We start from the raw sequence: 14,606 nt of genomic DNA on the forward strand, positions 1-14,606 counted from the left end.
AGCCCACAGCGCCTCAACTCACACCCCACCCACAGCCCCTGGCGCCAAAACGCGCGCCAATCTCTGGCCCCGCCCCCAGGCCGCGCGCACCGCGGCCGTCCAATCAGCGCGAAGCAGAGTGTTCCACCTCCTCAGGAGGAGAAGTGGAAGGAAAGGGGCGTGGCCCTGCCAATGACGTCACGAGAGAGGCTAGCAACAGTTGCCTCGAAACCCCGCACGAGGAGGCGCCATAGTGACCGTAGCCCTGGAGACTGTTACTTGCCAACGGGAGCCACACGCAGCCCCGGCCGCCGGAGCCCAGCGCAGCCCCGGGAGCCCGGCTGGGAGGGCAGGTAAGCGAGACGGCTCGCGGGAGGGAAGGGGGTCCTCGGCTCCCCGACCTGCTCTGGCTGCCCCCAGGCGGGCGAGAGCCGCCCCCAGGAGCCGGAGGCGCTCCGCTGGAGCCGCCGGGAGCGAGAAGCTGGAGTTGAAAGCGCTTTGGGGCGAGACTCCAGAGTGACTCCCGAGTAGACCCGGTGAGGGCCTGAAGGGAGAGCCCATCCTAGGCAGGTCTACTTAGAAGTGTCCTGTTCTAGTCAGTGGGGCTTACTCCCAGGTAAGTGTGGAGAGGGTGCAGCCTGAGGTAAGTATGCTTACCTGGGAGTCAGCCCCACTGACTAGAACAGGACTTACTTCTGAGCAGACCTGCCTTGGACTGGGCTCTCAGGCTGCATCGTGGTAGTAAGCCCGCTTGACTTACTTCTGAGTAGACCTGCCTAGGACTGGGCTGTCAAGCTGCATCCTCTCCACACTTACCTGGGAGCAAGCCGCCTTGACTCACTTCTGAGTAGACCTGCCTAGGACTGGGCTCTCAGGCTGCGCCCTCTCCACACTTTACCTGGGAGTAAGCCCCCTTGACTTACTTCTGAGTAGACCTGCCTAGGATTGGGCTCTTAGGCTGCGTCCTGGTAGTAAGCCTCTTGACTTACTTTCAAGCAGGCCTGCCTAGGATTGGGCTCTCAGAAAAACACTTTCCTGGGGGTAAGCCCCATTGACTATAACAGGACTTACTTCTGAGCAGACCTGCACAGGATTGGGCTCTTAGTCCAGAGCGGAGAAGGGAGTGGGAGGCGAGACCCAAGTTGGTGGTGGGTGGGTGGGGGGGAGACATTAGAAGTGAGGAAGTGCATCCTTGTGGGTAAGAAGTGATCTCTTTGGAGTGCAAAACCCGAAGTGGTTTCGGATTTGGGAGGAGGTATTCTGTAGGGAGGGCAAGTATTTGTGAGAAGCTGGACTTTGGCAGGCGAAAGGACAGGGACTGGGAACAACTTGGTCTCCTCCAGTGAAAAAGGGAGGGCTGTTATCCGAAGTCACTTCACATTGATGGAGGTAAGAGAAGGAGTGTGTTTGCTTCAAAGTGAGAAGACTTTGGAGCAATAACTCCAGATAGGTACATGGGAAGAATAAAAGACCATTAGAGTGATAAGTTGTAGCAGTTTTGGATTGGGGGTGGGAGAAGAAAGGCAAGTAAAAACCTCCAGGCAAGAAACTGTGCAGGGGAAAGACAAAGTTCACCCACAACACTACATTCTGTCTGAAGTTGCACATCAATTCTATTTTCTCAGTTCATAGCAAAAGCATTCAGACACTGGAAACGCTCCAAGACCCCAAGTTTACATGACAGCAAACTGTCAAAATCCTCACTTTTCAGAGTTTCTGATGATGAAAGATGTACAGTATTGTCAGTACTTCCCTCCCCCAACATCTCCGCACTTTCCTTCACAGCACTAAACTGTACATTGGTGGACAGAATACTTCGTAAACAACCTTTGCTACAACTTGAAGGCAATTTCCCTTATTGCCTCTGTGGTTACTTGGATATCTGTCATTACTTGCGTAGCACCCAGCAAGCTGGATCAAGTGATGAAATTGTAGCATTCCTGGCAGGGTTGTGTGATGGGTGGGGAGGCAGGTGAGGCAGAGCCTCCCTGCCGTAGTCCTTTGAAAAGCACCAAAGTCACTGTGTGAAGTGTGCAAGCATTCACAACCCACGCGCACACACTTCACACAGTGACAATGGTGCTTTTCAAAGGACTACGGCTGGGAAGCTCTGCCTCACCTGCCTCCCCACCCACCGCACGTCCCTCCTTGTAACTTTTCATTTCTTTCAAACTTGTGCTAGGTTGGAAATATTTCACCTCCTCTCATTCCCCCACCCTGTAGCACTCCAGCCATTTTTCTCATTTATTTACTTACAAATAAAACATCTAAAAGTGCTGGGCATTTTACAAGGATTAAAAATATAAACAGGCCTTGTTTGCAGCCTAAAGCCTATTGCATCTGCTGTCCTTTTCATTAAATTCTAGCAGAGGCGATCCAAGAAAAACTGCCACTTACTTCCATAAGGTTGTTGCATGCTGCTTGATTCACTTGCTTCAAGTTATCTTCCCATCATTTCATGGATGGCTCTCTCTGTGGCATCACATAATAATGGGGGGGGGGCTGATAATTGGAGCAGGAGGTTGGACTTGGCCCAGCTCGAAAAACCTATGCACTTCTTTAAAATAATGATTTGTATAAAATATATTATTAATAAAAGTAAAAGCTTCTGAAGTCGTTAATTCAATCAGGCTTTGCTCTTTGCAACTTGCATTCTTATTTACATGTCTTAGATTCCTTGCAAATCAGATTTGTGATTTCTGAACCAGTCCAACAGTTTTTATGCAGGAGTTAAGACTGAGGAGAACCAAGGAGAAATTCTGGCTAGCGTCATGTTTTTAAGTCTTTGCAGTAATTGGGTAAGGATCGGATTGTTTCCATGGTGATCAGCTTACACACAGATGTGGGTATCTTATAAAATATCCAATTATTGTTCTCTTTCATCTAGGACTAAGGGAGAAAAAAAAATCTTTGAAATCCTTACGCGCCACTGCCAGGTTTTTCAGGCTCTGTGACTGAGCAACTGTTCCAGGTTCCTAGTTGAATGGTTTAAATTGTTAGGTTCTCTCCCCTCCTCACCTTGTTTTTAAAAACATATTAATTAAATAATTTACTGTCTGTGATAAGTCACAGATTATTTCTGCCTCTGGGATGCTAGAGTTGGCATGGTACTACCCAGATTCCACTGCTACTTCACAGAAAAATGCTCAATTCCTACAATTATGCCAAGTAAACCAAAACAGGCATACCTTATTTGCATGAATTCATTCTTAGTGTAGACTCTGTTTGGAGTCTAAAAAGTTATCATAATTTCTTTTTTTAAAGAAATTAAGGCTCTTTATTATTTCACCGACATTTTGCAAAGCGCTGACAAATATGAATTTAGATGGCACTTCCTTTACTTTAGAACCAGCTGATTGACAGCAGGGACAGCAACATAAAAATGTTTAGTGTTGTCTGAACCTAGGGGGCCTTTTTGTGAGGGCTGAGATGTGTTACAGGGTAAGTAGGGTATGAAGCCTGGAACTTTATCTTCCTGTTAAGCTCCTCAGTGAAAAGGGTTCTTGCTGAAGACTGCTGAGATATATTTAAAACATTCACTCCCCTCTCGAGACTCAAATGCCAGCACAGTGAAGGTCTGGCTAGCATTCCTGCTGGAGCAAAATTCCGTCTGGTTGGCATGCCAGGACTTGAAACCGGCAGCCGGGGAGCAGAACCTTGCTTGCTTCAGCATTTGGCCTGACTTGAGATTATATTTCAGATACGTGAAACCAGGGCTTCTTTTTTGTTTTGCGTACTGGCTCTCTTTGAGTCAGTCTGCTCTGCCTTCTAATTGTTTTGTCGTATCTCTCAATTCTGTGACTTCAGAGGTCTGTGAGTTCGAATTAGTATTCCCAAAAGAATGCAGTGGGTGGTAATAAGCTTCGTAGAACCTATGTTTTGAGATGAGAGCAGAGCTCTTGACAAGGCTTCAATGCCCTATGTAAAAGCATGAATGTAAGTGTTGCTAAATAATTGGAGCCACCATGTAGCTCAGGATCTAAGGTTTTTGCAAGCAGAACTTGCCAGAGATGTGTAGCTCAAAATTCACTTTCGTAATATGAAAGTCAGAAATCTGTTGGTCAGCTTTAAACTGATATTATCCTATTATCCTTATATTGCACATTGTGTGTCTGAAGTCAGGAGACAGGGACACTAATTTCATGGCAAAGATGAAATTTGCCCCATCAGCTTCCTGGTTCACTGCTCAATCTCTTCCAGCCCATTCTTAATTAACTCCTCATGCAGCAATGAAGCAGCACCAATGCAGCTATCTCACAGGGGAGTTTTGTCCTCAGGGGGCCTTGAGGAAAGGGAACACATCTTCCCCTGCTCTGGCATAAGCTCGAAAAGCTATTATACCTCAATTCAGCCCTGCACCAGCTAAGTCCGAGTTGATCCAAGTAGGTGGAGTGGGTCTGGGAAGGGGGTCAGGATTCAGTGGACACTACCTTAGCTGAACCTGCCCCCTTAGCTGAACCTGCCCCTTCCTGGGTCCAATCCACACACCCCTGCTCCATCACCTCCTCATTCCACCTTGCCCTGTCACCTTCCCCCACCCATGTTCCGTTCTCCCCTCACCCCTCCCATCTCCCCTGTTTTCTAGAGTGGCCAGTGGTCCGGCAACACATGCAGGAAAGCTCTCGCCTTCCTGCAGGTGTTTGGGCAGTGCACTACTTTGTGCACTGCTGGAACATACTTTATGGCTGCTTTTCAGCAACCAGCACTGGTGGAACATGTGTTCGGCCAGTGCTGAAGAACCTGTTGTATTGGGCTGTTAGTGCCTGTTGTACATCAGCTCCCAAAAAATTAAGATGAGCTGAGACATCCTGACTGTGACTTTTCACAGATGAGGCTCAATTTACCAGGAAAGTTTTCCCCTGTACCAATCATGTTGAAATGAAGGAAGCATGTACAAGGAGAACATCCCTGGGGATTGCACCCATTGACATGCATGATGCGTGACCTTTAGATTGGGCAGCCTTTCGGTTTCTCTCAGCTTCATAATTGTAGGATAAAGGCCTAGCACTCTCACATAGGAAGCTGCCTTCTACGGAGTTCAGATCTTGGTCAGTGTAGCTCAGGACTGTCTTCATGGTGTCACTTCAAGTTTCCAGGGTTTCAGGCAGAGAAGGTCTTTCCCAGCTCTGCCCAATGATGCTGTTGGGATTGAATTGGGACTTTCTGCATGCAATACATGTTCTCTATGACTGATTTATCCTCTTCCTAAAGTGGCCATCTTGTGTCTGAGAAATAACAGCAGGATAATAGACTATTAAAAGGACCTCTTACAGGTGGTTGCTTAACACAAGACCCATTTTCAATTTAAAAAGACCCAAAGATGCTACTTAGCTCTTGCCTTCCAACCTTGTTTGTGAGCTTTCTGGAGACATCTAATTGGCTGCTATGATGCTGGGGAAGATGGGCCTTCCCTGTGATCCAGCAAGGCTTTTTTCATATGGATGTTCCACACAAGGTTCTCCAGTTTCAGCCAGCAGTTGAAAACAAACTTTGGATCATAACAAATTACAGTATCTCAAGTTATTTTATGAGCTCTTTCATCAAAGTGTTGTCCTTTTTTCTCATTCTTTGCCTGAACAAAGAGAAAACTTGGGGAATGAGTGCAAGTCTGTAAATTGAGCCTCTTGGTCTTTCTAGTGGTGTTACTATAATTTTCATGAAGTGTGAGCCAGTGAAGGATCAAAAACTTATTAGGAATTGCTTAAAACATTTCCACTCATCCCCCATTTTTTTTTTTAACTTTCCAGTGACGGGTTTTCTGCAAGTTAAAGTGATGAGAGATTTTTTCTGTGATTTCCTGCAATGAAGGGGGTGCTGGCAGCTTTTGAAGTACTGAAGTGCAGGGTATGGGAAAAATATGCTCTGGTTCAACTTGCTCCTGGCTTTGCCATTTGCAGTTGAGTCTCCTCAAAAAAACTCAAAAAAAGGAAACAATATATACATAATGTGCATGGTATATACAAAGCAATTGTATCAATTGCATATCAATCAGCAATTGGCAAAAAAAGATATTGATAAGCAATCTATGCATCCAACAAAGGCGTCCAAAATTATATCGACATGGAGTTGGCTTCTATAAGCCATGCATACGTTCAAAGGTGGATAAAGTTAGACGGTCCTCAGTACTGTGCATCAATATGAGTCTTTTGGCTACACTAAATGCACAAAGAGTCCATTTCCTCTGTCCTGCAGATAACTTCCATGAAATAGGTAGTTATGGGAAGAAAGCCTTCTGACTTTGCCTTAGTCTTGAGTCAGGCCCAAACCTGCTCTGCACATCACAGCACTCACAAAAAAGGGCTTCTCTGGAGGAAAAAACATACAAGCCATGCAGTGGGGAAACCCCACATGAGCATCCTCACAAGTGACATGGGGGGGTTCCAACATTAATTTCTTACACTGAAGCACATTTCCTTCCCAGTAGGAATGTTATTGCCTTTGCCATGATCATTGCCAGCCTGGAGAAAATGAGGTGTGAATCTGTCCACAGGGTTCTCCAAGTTGTCATGTGATCTTCATGGTGTTCCCCTGGAGTTGCTCCATGGGGTGTACATGAGGCAAGTGCTTCATAGCCTGGAGCATACCTCCTTTGTTGGCTGCCTGCTTATATTGCATAGGATATCTTTTTTTCCCCCAGCTTGTGTCTTTCTAGCTATCTGAGTCTAATTGCATTTCTTAACAAAAGGAACCATTACCATTATAATGGGGCTCGAACATCCCCTGACCTGACTGTTGTGTGGGCTGGTAGATCCCGCATCTCTTCGCCTTTCAGTGCAGTTCTTTCAGAGTTCACTTTTGCTTTCTTTCTCTGTACTGTTCAATTTACAGACAAACTAGTGGAGCAACTGCAGTTACTATTTGAGTATCTCCAGCCTCCTGGAAATGTTTGAAAATTTGATAATGGTAGGCATGCCCTAACCACTACCACCCCATCCTTCAAGGTCACTGCCTTCTGTTCTCACTCCCCAAGCTTTGTCTTGGAGGTCTCCACCCTTCACCTAAAAGTCTCTGCTCAGCATCTTGCACACCAGTTCCTTGACCTGTAGGCTTCTGTCATTTCTATCTTGGTCTACATTGTGATACAGTGGTGCCTCGCATAACGAAATTAATTCGTTCCGCGAGTCCTTTCGTTATGCGAATTTTTCGTTTTGCGAATCGCGTTTTCCCATAGGAATGCATTGAAATTTAATTAATGAGTTCCTATGGGCAAGAAAAGTCAGAACAAAGTCAAATTTGGTTTACAAAGTGTTTATTAAGTGCTCTTTAAAGGCATACATACTGTACAGAGGATTTCAAAAATTTCAAGCACAAAACGTCAACTTTTTAAACATGACAGAAAAACATTTAAAAATCAGCAAACATGAGGCAGGACCATCTGACTTGAGGCTCAACATTGAATCTGAACAGAAACAGTCACAAACAGTCCTTGGACTGTGCAAAACTCTTCAGAAAGTACATTTTTAAGGCATGTAAACAGGGACATCATACAGAAACCAATACAGAAACTTTTTAAAATCACCAAAGGACTCTCTAAGGCTCTAGGGGACACTTGTACACAAACATTTTAAGGTGACCAAGTCAGGCTGAAGTGTCTCAACCTACAGAACCAGTCTTTTAAGTCAGGAAACTGGAGGCAGACAGAACTGTCTCCACATCACAGCAGCAGTCTTTTACGTTCCCAGAGCTGTGGAGGGTCTCTCTGGGAATGGCACGAACGCTGGTCAACTGGGAAGGCGCAGTAGAGTAGGCAGGGACACTGGCAAACGTGGAGAAGGCGCAGTAGAGTAGGCAGGGACACTGGCAAACGTGGAGAAGGCGCATGCAGGAACGGTCTCAGGCTGTCTGGCTAGGACAGAAGCAGTTTACAGTTAGCCAAAGACAACCTGGAGACAGACCCCTCTGTCCCCCAAGTCTCAGCATCACTGCTCTAACTTAACTTTAACAACTTGGACAATGCTGGCAAACTGGGAGAAGGCGCAGTAGAGTAGGCAGGGACACTGGCAAACTGGGAACGGTCTCAGGCTGGCTAGCTAGGACAGAAGCAGTTTGCAGTTAGCCAAAGACAACCTGGAGACAGACCCCTCTGTCCCCCAAGTCTCAGCATCACTGCTCTAACTTACCTTAACTTAACAACTTGGACAACTGGGAGAAGGCTTCAAGGCTTGACTTCAAGGCTTCTGGGAGGATGAGGAAGAAGGCAACTGGGCACCACTGGTAGAAGCAGCAGGTTCCTCTTCCACTCTTTGCTTCTTCATGAAGAACCTCTCCATGGTCTGCTGCTTCAGCCGCCTTTTCAGCACCCCTCTGAAAGAGGACATGATCCTTCTATCAAACATGTTCGCAAGGTCATGTGCCAGAGCCTTGTCTGGGTGGTGCCGCTGTGCATAAGTCTGCACGTTTTGCCACTGTTGGCAGATGTCCTTCAGTTCCGTGGAGGACAGCTGTTCCTCACTTGTTGCTTCTTCCTCTTCCGAAGAGGCCTGCTCCTGCGTAGCCTTTGCCTGCAGTTCGACCAGCTCCTGGGTGAACAGCTCCCGGTCGTGGTCCTCCACCAGCTCGCAGATGTCCTCCTCTGTGACCTCGAGGCCCATGGTCCTCCCCAAGGAAACAATGTCCTCCAGCACTGTTGACTCTGGTGCAGGCGCAGAAGCATCAGAGTCACTTGTTGCCACACACTCTGGCCACAGGTTGCGCCAAGCGGAATTCAGATTTCTCTGGCTGATCCTGTCCCAGGCCATGGTCATCATCTTCACGCAGCTGACAATGTCGAAGTGGTCTCTCCAGAATTCACGCAGGGTGAGGTTGGTGCAATCGGTCACCTCGAAGCAGTGCCTGAAAAGCTCCTTGGTGTAGAGTTTTTTTGAAATTGGAGATGACCTGCTGATCCATTGGCTGGAGTAGTGGGGTGGTGTTAGGCGGCAGGAACATGATGTTTATGAAGCGGAAGTCCTCTAACAAGTCTTCCTCAAGGCCTGGAGGATGAGCAGGAGCATTGTCCATCAGAAGCACGGCCTTTAGCGGCAGGTCCAGCAGGTACTGCTTGACAGCAGGGCCAAAAGCCAGATTGACCCACTCCACAAACAGGACGCGTGTGACCCAAGCCTTAGCGTTGGATCGCCACAACACGCTCAGCTGGTCTTTGTTGACCTTGTGCTTCCTGAAGGCCCGTGGGTTCTCGGAGTGGTACACCAGCTTTATCTTCAGGTCCCTGCTGGCGTTGGCACAGAAGAGGAGGGTCAGACGGTCCTTCATGGGCTTGTGGCCAGGCAGCTTGGTCTCCTCTTGAGTGAGGAAGGTCCTTTTGGGCATCCTCTTCCAAAACAGCCCGGTCTCATCGCAGTTGAAGACCTGCTGTGGAAGGTAGCCCTGTGTAGTCACGACCTCCAGGAACTCCGAGGCAAAGTTCTCAGCCGCAGGAACATCGGAACTGGCAGCCTCTCCATGCCTGACCACGCTGTGGATTCCAGATCTGGTTCTGAATCTTTCAAACCAGCCTCTGCTTGCCTTGAAGACTTCTGGCTCGGCTGAGGTTCCTGGCTCTTGCTGTACGAGGTCTACGTGCAAGGCCTTGGCCTTCTCACAAATGACAGCCTCGGTCACGGTGTCCCCTGCACGCTGCTTCTCTTCCATCCAGATGAGCAGCAACTTCTCCACCTCCTCCAGAACAGCTGGCCGGTTCTTCACGATCCTGGTGACTCCCTTGGCTGCATCTGTTGCAAGGATCTTCTCCCTCATCTTCAGGATGGTCCCGATGGTGGATGGATTCCTCCCGTACTCCCTGGCGAGGTCTGTCACTCGCATGCCTCTGTCGTGCTTCTGGATGATCTCCTTCTTCATTTCTAGCGTCATCTTTGTCCTCTTCCCGGCCTCTGCAGGAGCAGCCTTCTTGGGATCCATGTCAGCAGTTGCTACGTTCACAAAAACAAAAGGCACATCCACTTCACGCACACCTTCCCACCCCTGGCCAAACCTGCCTGGGACCAAAAAGTGGCATAACACCCACCCCCACCCCCCAACACAGGAGAACAAATGCACATGGTGAAGCTACGCTCCCTACCTGGCCAAACCTGCCTGGGACCAAAAAGTGGCATAACACCCACCCCCACCCCCCAACACAGGAGAACAAATGCACATGGTGAAGCTACACTCCCTACCTTTCCACTGCTTGAGATGTCCCTGTGAAGAAGCTCCTTAAATCCTGGTCTGGAAAAACGGTTGCAAATGAGTTCCACAGATTCCCCAAACTGCTGGAAAAACTCCCCTAACCTCCCCAAAACAGCAGGCCAAAACTGGCCAACTGGCCCCCCAAAACGTCCCTCAAATGCTGGCCACCACTTCCCAAAAGTTATGAAAAGTTCAAAGAAACTTAACTGCTGGTAGTAGGTTCCCCAAGGAGTTGGTGAACTGCTCAGAACAGTTGACCAAAGACAGGGTTCACCCACAGCACAGGCCACAGTTGCTCCTGGAAGTCAACCCTGGAACTGCATGTGGAGAAGTGAGCCCAGGCTGCATTGGGGAGGCTTTTTAAACCTCCAGGCACAATGCATCCTGGGTATTAACGGTTGTGCGATTTAAAACAAACCAGGACAATTAAAAAAAAAATTCGTTATGCGAAGCATAAGTCACAAAAATTCGTTATGCGAGTTACCAAAGTTCACGAACCGCTTTCGTTATGCGGGTTTTTCGCTGCGCGGCGCATTCGTTATGCGAGGTACCACTGTAGTTTATAAAACTAACTTCAGCATGTTAACAACAACTGCATTCTTGCAAGGAACGTGCATGTTATTTGTATCTGAAAACCTCCCATGCTCCTAATGCTTAACAAATGTGTGCATGTATCTATCTGTCCCACCGAATATACACCAAATTGGGAAACAGTGTGAAGCCTGCATGTCAATTGCTACGCTTTTCTACAATAACAGGTACTGAAAGGAGTTTACAGGACTGTTGTGTTGTTACTTTTAACAAAACAGCAAACAACCAAGCACCATATTAACAGGCCAATGTTGATTGCTGACTCCTCGGACCTCCTCAACTCTGGAGGGGCAATAAGAGGTGTTTAGAAGGACTAAATGTTCTCCCTTCCCCCAAGATGTTCTATCCATGGTGAATTTTTAATTAATCTTATGAATATAGCACCATCAAATGTGCATTGTACTGTCTTTTATTTGTTCCTAACATGTTCCTACTTTTCAGCCACTTAGCTTTCAAAGTGGTTTGCAGCTGTATAAAATAATCCAATTTGCAATAACAGGCAACAGTGACAAAGCTAAAGCAGCATAAAATAACAAAAGAGCAAAGTGGCAAAAGAGCTGATGCAACTGTCAATTCAGCAACAGGTTCAGCAGCAAAACGAAACATTGTAAAGTAGCAGATAAAACTTCAGGTGCCAACATAAAAAGCTCATCATTTATGCGAAGGCTCAAGTGTTTCTTGGCCCTGTTGCTGACTGAGGTGGGTGTTCCGTAAAGGGGGTGCTACCACCGAGAAGGCCCTCTACCCAGTCACCTTTTGCATCACCTCTGAAAGTGGGACCATCTGGAAAAGAACCTTGTATGAAGGTCTTAGTTTCTGGGTAGGCTCATATCTTTTACAAAGTGTAAGAAGGCAGGTCACTGCCCCAAGGAGCTTACAGCATAAGATTTGACACAAAGTAGACAGAGTGAGTGGAGGGAATGCTTGTATCGCACCCTTTCACTAAGGTCTCAGAGCAGTATATGTTGTTCTCTCTTTAGCCTTGTGACTATTATTATTATTATTATTATTATTATTATTATTATTATTAGTAGTAGTAGTAGTAGTAGTAGTAGTATACACTTTTTCAACAAAAAAGTTCACAAAGTGTTTTACAGAGAAAATCAAATAACTAAATGATTCCCTATCCTAAAAGGGCTCATAATCTCAAAAAAGGCAGAAGAAAAACCAGCAACAGCCACTAGAAAAAAAATACTATGCTAGGATGATTAGGGACAGTTACTCTCTCCCTGCTAATATAAAAGGAGCACCACTTGAAAAAAAATGCCCAGTTAGCCGGGTATCCAGCAAGGTGGGTTAGACAGAGGGAAGAGACTGTCACCAAATAATTTTCAGTGCAATCCAATGAATTATGAATACTTACTCAAAAATAAGTCCCATTGTGACTATCCATTAAGGGCCCAATCCTATCCAGTTTTCCAGTGCCGGTGTAGCTGTGCCAATGGGGCATGTGCTGCATCCTGTGGTGGGGAGGCAGTCATAGAGGCTTCCTCAAGATAAGGGAATGTTTGTTCCCTTACTTCGGAGTCCCATTGTGGCTGCACTTGTGCTGGAAAGTTGGATAGGATTGGGTTGTTAGTCACACTGCTTCTCAGATACTAGCTTCAAAAGGGAGGTGAGGTGGGTGAATACTTGTGTATTTCAGTTACATTTACCTAGGCCTAGTAGGATCCCTGACTAGACGTTGAACAAATGGCTTCCTGGAAAGGGTCTTCTTTCCTGTATGATTGTGTGTGTGTGTGTGTGTGTGTGTGTGTGTGTGTGTGTGTGTGTGTGTGTGAGAGAGAGAGAGAGAGAGAGAGATAATTAATTGCTCCTTTTTAGTACTGTGTTGTATGGAGCTGTGGGTCAGGACTAGGTGGATCGCGAGCCAATTTCAGGTGGGTCCCCATCCATTTCAGTATTTTATTTTTAATATATTAGACTTGATGCTACCATGGTATATGACTGCTTTTGGGGAAATGTTACAGACCTGTACTTTTAACAAGTTACTATGTGTATGGTTTTAACAATGATAGTCAATGGGACTTACTGCTGGGTAAGTGTGGGTTAGGATTGCAGCCTAGGTTTGTTAAAAATTTTCCTGCTTGATGATGTCATTTCCAGTCATGACATTATTTCTGATGGGCCCTGACAGATTCTTATTCTAAAAAGTGGGTTCGGTGCTAAATGTGCGAGAACCGCTGGTATGGAGCATGTGTGTGCTGTTGTCATGCATGGGAACTCGGTGGTCTTTTTGAAATGTGTTGCGTGTGAAGTGGCTCTTAGAGGTGCTGCTGAAGAAATGAGTTTGTCAGGCCCACCTTGGTGAAAAATGCACCCTCTGTTTTCTTGGCTCAGGATAGTGATAAAACTGCTGCACATTCTGGATGAACCATGGATCAACCTGTGCCCTTTTGAACAATCTTTATTTTACAGCTGTGCTCTCAGTTGCTGGGGAATGGAGGGCAAACTGTGTCACTGTGTTTAATTTAAAGACAGTGGCAGTGTTGTCATCTTTTCCTCCCCAGGCAACACCCGTTCATACACAAGTTTTTGGCCAGGGTACTTGAGAAGGTCCTCTCAGTATGCTAAAGCTGCACAGGGAAGGAGAGGTTTGGATTACGTTCTAGGCCCAACTGTCTCTCAATCTCTCTCTCTGAATGTATCCTTATTTTAGCCTTGCAAGCCATTTCTGATTTAGAGGCAGCTGTAATTTAGAGAATTACTTGTATGCTTATTCCCTGAGGCCATTTGGTGAGCAAGTTTGTTGAGCGGCGATTTGAACCCAGAACAACCACACATCAGACACCAGTACAATATCCACCATTGCATGACCCTATTCCATGTCATTATAATCCACGTGTTGGCTTACCCCCTTTTTGCTTGAAAATTCTTACCTCAACCCAAAGGACTTCTAAGATTAATGCCCCTCCCCCAAGACCCTCATATGAGCTTTGTGGCTGAATGGGGAACAAAACACAAGTTCGAATGTAGCACCCACACCGTTGCATCATGTATGTACTCATGCTCCTAATTCAGCTCCATTTCTTGGGGTAGGTGGAAATGTGACCTCCCTTCCATATCATGAGCTTAGATTGACAGATCTCCAAAGGGAAATGGAAGCCAGATCGACAGAGCTTCTAGGCATATATGGCTCCCTCATTGTTCTTAATGGATCTGTGAGGATCCATGTGAAGGATCCATCCCCATGGATCTATGGGAATCCTTTTCAGGAAGATACCATGACAGGAATGAACTGAAGACAAAATAAAAGGAAAGCATAGTTTCCAGTAATGGTGCCAGGTTGCTGAGGGTGATGCACTAAAACTTTGCACTGGGCCCCCTGAGTGCCTCCTGGTGGCGCATAAGGTCCTACTATATACTGAGGGTTCAAGGGCCAACCTGGACATGTAGAACTTCTGATGCAGGCCTTCAGCCAGCATCAAACCCTTGACATCAACCCCGGCGGCTTGTATAATGTTCTAGAAATGGGTCACCTAGATTCCATGGTCTTGTTGCAGTTAACCTCTGTGTGAGGGAAAGCCACTCTGTACATGTTCAGAGGAACCAATTTTTGTAACATTCCGGGGCTGAGCCCTGCCAAGATGAAGTTTCAATTAAAACAGGGCAATGCTGGCTGTGTGAAAAGTTTTAAGACATCAAGAGACGCCTCCACGAAGACAGGACTCTTTTATGTCCTCCCTCCCAGCTCCTGATAATGGGATGCTGAAAACAAACGAGGCCCGTCTCAAACTTTTCCACTGGAGAGCCAACAATATTATCAATTGGAGCCAGCCGGCGAAGATAATCGCCCCCCCCCAAGCCCAGCCTTCAAGAGTATCTGTCTTCTTCCAGCTCCAGTTTTAATCGTGGCGGGGGTGGCAATGGGG

The 14,606-nt window shown here is 46.7% G+C and overlaps 1 protein-coding gene across 2 annotated transcripts in view; it reads left to right on the plus strand.

Moving 5' to 3' along the window:
* Positions 1 to 223: 223 nt before the first annotated feature.
* Positions 224 to 14,606, plus strand: part of RFX2 (regulatory factor X2) — a 63,923-nt gene continuing 49,540 nt past the window's right edge. For both annotated transcript variants that reach the window (XM_066634957.1, XM_066634958.1), the window contains exon 1: positions 224 to 332. The gene's annotated coding sequence lies outside the window, so the exon portion shown is untranslated. The remainder of the gene's footprint in view (positions 333 to 14,606) is intronic.

Source organism: Tiliqua scincoides, chromosome 8 (assembly GCF_035046505.1).
Source record: "Tiliqua scincoides isolate rTilSci1 chromosome 8, rTilSci1.hap2, whole genome shotgun sequence".
NCBI classification, from domain to species: domain Eukaryota; kingdom Metazoa; phylum Chordata; class Lepidosauria; order Squamata; family Scincidae; genus Tiliqua; species Tiliqua scincoides.